Genomic DNA, 5,605 nt, shown 5'->3' with positions numbered 1-5,605 from the left:
CACCCACCCGGTGGTCCCGCTGCCTTCCTCCGGGTGTGCCCTCTCCGGGGATACCATGCGCGGGGTGTGCGAACCCTCCCGGGGGTCCAGGAACCGGTGCCAAACACCCCGCGCACAGCGATCTCGACCTTGTCAATGTTACGCTCAGCCTACTTCGGGGCCACGCTGCACCGCCCGTGCGGGTTCGCGCACCCACCCGGTGGTCCCGCTGCCTTCCTCCGGGTGTGCCCTCTCCGGGGATACCATGCGCGGGGTGTGCGAACCCTCCCGGGGGTCCAGGGACCGGTCCCAAACATCCCGCGCACAGCGATCTCGACCTTGTCAATGTTACGCTCAGCCTACTTCGGGGCCACGCTGCACCGCCCGTGCGGGTTCGCGCACCCACCCGGTGGTCCCGCTGCCTTCCTCCGGGTGTGCCCTCTCCGGGGATACCATGCGCGGGGTGTGCGAACCCTCCCGGGGGTCCAGGGACCGGTGCCAAACACCCCGCGCACAGCGATCTCGACCTTGTCAATGTTACGCTCAGCCTACTTCGGGGCCACGCTGCACCGCCCGTGCGGGTTCGCGCACCCACCCGGTGGTCCCGCTGCCTTCCTCCGGGTGTGCCCTCTCCGGGGATACCATGCGCGGGGTGTGCGAACCCTCCCGGGGGTCCAGGGACCGGTGCCAAACACCCCGCGCACAGCGATCTCGACCTTGTCAATGTTACGCTCAGCCTACTTCGGGGCCACGCTGCACCGCCCGTGCGGGTTCGCGCACCCACCCGGTGGTCCCGCTGCCTTCCTCCGGGTGTGCCCTCTCCGGGGATACCATGCGCGGGGTGTGCGAACCCTCCCGGGGGTCCAGGAACCGGTGCCAAACACCCCGCGCACAGCGATCTCGACCTTGTCAATGTTACGCTCAGCCTACTTCGGGGCCACGCTGCACCGCCCGTGCGGGTTCGCGCACCCACCCGGTGGTCCCGCTGCCTTCCTCTGGGTGTGCCCTCTCCGGGGATACCATGCGCGGGGTGTGCGAACCCTCCCGGGGGTCCAGGGACCGGTCCCAAACATCCCGCGCACAGCGATCTCGACCTTGTCAATGTTACGCTCAGCCTACTTCGGGGCCACGCTGCACCGCCCGTGCGGGTTCGCGCACCCACCCGGTGGTCCCGCTGCCTTCTTCCGGGTGTGCCCTCTCTGGAGATACCATGCGCGGGGTGGGCGAACCCTCCCGGGGGTCCAGGGACCACTGCCGAACACCCCGCGCACAGCGATCGAGACCATGTCTATGTTACGCTCAGCCTACTTCGGGGCCACGCTGCACCGCCCGTGCGGGTTCGCGCACCCACCCGGTGGTCCCGCTGCCTTCCTCCGGGTGTGCCCTCTCTGGGGATACCATGCGCGGGGTGTGCGAACCCTCCCGGGGGTCCAGGGACCGGTGCCAAACACCCCGCACACAGCGAACTCGACCTTGTCAATGTTACGCTCAGCCTACTTTGGGGCCACGCTGCACCGCCCGTGCGGGTTCGCGCACCCACCCGTTGGTCCCGCTGCCTTCTTCCGGGTGTGCCCTCTCTGGGGATACCATGCGCGGGGTGGGCGAACCCTCCCGGGGGTCCAGGGACCACTGCCGGACACCCCGCGCACAGCGATCGAGACCATGTCTATGTTACGCTCAGCCTAATTCGGGGCCACGCTGCACCGCCCGTGCGGGTTCGCGCACCCACCCGGTGGTCCCGCTGCCTTCCTCCGGGTGTGCCCTCTCTGGGGATACCGTGCCCGGGGTGGGCGCGCCCTGCCTGGGATGCAGGGACCCGCGCTTAGCCCCCCGGGCACGTCGATCGGGACTTTGTCAATTTTACTCTCAGCCTACGAAGGAGCTCCGCCGGGCCGCCCGACGGGGTCCGCCCACCCGCCCGACGGTACCGCTGCCTTCCTCCGGCTGTCCGCTCTCCAAGGATCCCGTGCCCGGGGTGGGCTCGGCGGGGTCCGGTGGCCGTCGGGGAGCCGTCCCGCCCGCCCGCGTGTCTCCTGGGACGGCTCGGCCCCCCTCCGCGAGGGAGGCCGAGGGGGGGCGGCCGAGGTGCGGTCCTGCTGCGCGCACTCCGACGCCCGCGGCTTAGGGGAGAGGCCCGGGGAGCGAGGCGTGCCGACGCGGGACCGGAGTCTCGCGGGCAGCCTCGAGGACCCCGAGGGGCCTTGGGTCTCCCGCGCCGGGTCGCGGTTGCGCTTCCTGCCGGACCGCCCGGCCGCCCCTCCCTATGCCCTTCGGGACCGCCGACCCCTCCGCCGCTCCGGGTTCCGGGATCCCGTGCCCGAGGTGGGCGCGCCCTGCCTGGGATGCAGGGACCCGCGCTTAGCCCCCCGGGGACGCGCCGATCGGGACTTTGTCGATTTTACGCTCAGCCTACGAAGGAGCTCCGCCGGGCCGCCCGACGGGGTCTGCTCACCCGCCCGGCGGTACCGCTGCCTTCCTCCGGGTGTCCGCTCTCCAAGGATCCCGTGCCCGGGGTGGGCTCGGCGGGGTCCGGTGGCCGTCGGGGAGCCGTCCCGCCCGCGTGTCTCCTGGGACGGCTCGGCCCCCCTCCGCGAGGGAGGCCGAGGGGGGGTGGCCGAGGTGCGGTCCTGCTGCGCGCACTCCGACGCCCGCGGCTTAGGGGAGAGGCCCGGGGAGCGAGGCGTGCCGACGCGGGACCGGAGTCTCGCGGGCAGCCTCGAGGACCCCGAGGGGCCTTGGGTCTCCCGCGCCGGGTCGCGGTTGCGCTTCCTGCCGGACCGCCCGGCCGCCCCTCCCTATGCCCTTCGGGACCGCCGACCCCTCCGCCGCTCCGGGTTCCGGGATCCCGTGCCCGAGGTGGGCGCGCCCTGCCTGGGATGCAGGGACCCGCGCTTAGCCCCCCGGGGACGCGCCGATCGGGACTTTGTCGATTTTACGCTCAGCCTACGAAGGAGCTCCGCCGGGCCGCCCGACTGGGTCCGCTCACCCGCCCGGCGGTACCGCTGCCTTCCTCCGGGTGTCCGCTCTCCAAGGATCCCGTGCCCGGGTTGGGCTCGGCGGGGTCCGGTGGCCGTCAGGGAGCCGTCCCGCCCGCCCGCGTGTTCTGGGACGGCTCGGCCCCCCTCCGCGAGGGAGGCCGAGGGAGGGCAGCCGAGGTGCGGTCCTGCTGCGCGCACTCCGACGCCCGCGGCTTAGGGGAGAGGCCCGGGGAGCGAGGCGCGCCGACGCGGGACCGGAGTCTCGCGGGCAGCCTCGAGGACCCCGAGGGGCCTTGGGTCTCCCGCGCCGGGTCGCGGTTGCGCTTCCTGCCGGACCGCCCGGCCGCCCCTCCCTATGCCCTTCGGGACCGCCGACCCCTCCGCCGCTCCGGGTTCCGGGATCCCGTGCCCGAGGTGGGCGCGCCCTGCCTGGGATGCAGGGACCCGCGCTTAGCCCCCCGGGCACGTCGATCGGGACTTTGTCGATTTTACTCTCAGCCTACGAAGGAGCTCCGCCGGGCCGCCCGACGGGGTCCGCCCACCCGCCCGGCGGTACCGCTGCCTTCCTCCGTTTGTCCGCTCTCCAAGGATCCCGTGCCCGGGGTGGGCTCGGCGGGGTCCGGTGGCCGTCGGGGAGCCGTCCCGCCCGCCCGCGTGTTCTGGGACGGCTCGGCCCCCCTCCGCGAGGGAGGCCGAGGGAGGGCAGCCGAGGTGCGGTCCTGCTGCGCGCACTCCGACGCCCGCGGCTTAGGGGAGAGGCCCGGGGAGCGAGGCGCGCCGACGCGGGACCGGAGTCTCGCGGGCAGCCTCGAGGACCCCGAGGGGCCTTGGGTCTCCCGCGCCGGGACGCGGTTGCGCTTCCTGCCGGACCGCCCGGCCGCCCCTCCCTATGCCCTTCGGGACCGCCGACCCCTCCGCCGCTCCGGGATCCCGTGCCCGGGGTGGGCGCGCCCTGCCTGGGATGCAGGGACCCGCGCTTGGGATGCAGGGACACGTCGATCGGGACTTTGTCGATTTTACGCTCAGCCTACGAAGGAGCTCCGCCGGGCCGCCCGACGGGGTCCGCCCACCCGCCCGGCGGCACCGCTGCCTTTCTCCGGGGGGGTACGGTGGCCGTCGGGGAGCCGTCCCGCTCGCGCGTCTCCTGGGACGGCTCGGCCCCCCTCCGCGAGGGAGGCCGAGGGAGGGCAGCCGAGGCGCGGTCCCGCTGCGCGCACTCCGACGCCCGCGGCTTAGGGGAGAGGCCCTGGGGCCTTGGGTCTCCCTCGCCGGGACGCGGTTGCGCTTCCTGCCGGACCGCCCGGCCACCCTCCCTGTGCCCTTCGTGACCGCCGACCCCTCGTCGCGCATCTGGCGGCAGCCGCCGCCTCCGCACCGGCGCGATGCGGCATCTGGGGGGAGGGGGACCCTCTCGCCTTTACTGACACGGGCTCCGCAGAGTGGCTAGCTCCCTGCCGGATCGCGCTTCGTTAGATCGATCGAGGGACCTTCAAAGACGGATATAGCCTTCCGGACCGTGCCGTGGCGCGACTCGGCACCGGGGGGATCGAGACCCTTCGCCGACACGGGCTCCGGGGCCCGGCCGGACGAGGGGGTCGGTCCCCGCCGGATCGCGCGTCGAAACGACCGTCTGGGGATATTGCGAATGATGCCGTTCTCTCCGGACACATCTGGGGGAGCCCGCTCCGTGCCGCTCAAGCTCGCCTCCCGGGAGGGACGACCCCTTTCCCGGCGGGAGTTCCGCCGGGAGGGGGTATACCCTAAGGGCCCCCCCCCCCCCCGAGCCCCGGCACGATGCGGCGTCAGGGGGAGCGAGACCATCTCGCCTTCGCCGACACGGGCTCCGGAGCCCGGCCGAACGAGAGGGTCGCTCCCCGCCGGATCGCGCCTCGCCAGATCGATCGAGGGACCTTCAGAGGATGAAAAACCGAGAAATTACGCCCATAGCTCGGCCCCTCCGGTCCAAAGAGGGTGCCGGCAGGGCACGCGCGCATCACCCCCGGGACCGGGGGACTTCGGCGGACCGCCCGCCGAAGTTGCTCGACTCGCTCGACGTCCCGGCCCTCTGGCACGGGTGGCCGTTCCGCTGCAACTGTTCCCAAGGACGGCGCGCCCTGCCTGGGTACAGGGACCCGCGCCTCCCGCCCTTTTAGCCTCTCTGGGTCTGTGCGTGTAAAGGGGACCCTTCCGGAGGCTTTGCCCGGGGACCGACCGGCCCCGGGTCGGGTACGCGAACCGGACCCGTTCCCCCCGGCATTCACCGAGGGAGAAGGCAGAGGTTCGTCCGCAGGGGAGCACACGCTCGGCCCTGGCGTAACCCGAGAGAGCGGCCGTGCTTCTCGCTCCCCTGCTATCCCCGGGCAGGCGGCCGTTCTGAGGTAGCCGGTCGCCGCGCTGCGATACAGTTTTATGAACGCGTGCCGCTCTGCCATGCCCGACTCGTGGAACCGTCACCCGGATACGGCCTTCGAATCAGTTCTCATAGCGGTTCTCGGTTTCGAGATAATCGACAGGCCCGGAAGTCTTTCGGGGGACCCTTCCAGAGGCCTTGCCCGGGTTCGGTGGACCCTGCCTGGGCACAGGGACCCCCTCGGCTCCCCCCATGGCTGACAACCGGGACTCGTATTCTGTCAGGGGTACGTGTCGCC

The sequence above is a fragment of the Hyla sarda genome, unplaced genomic scaffold (genome assembly GCF_029499605.1).
Source record: "Hyla sarda isolate aHylSar1 unplaced genomic scaffold, aHylSar1.hap1 scaffold_2299, whole genome shotgun sequence".
Classification (NCBI taxonomy): Eukaryota; Metazoa; Chordata; class Amphibia; order Anura; family Hylidae; genus Hyla; species Hyla sarda.
The sequence above is the reverse complement of the archived record's forward strand: the minus strand, read 5'-3'. Positions refer to the sequence as shown.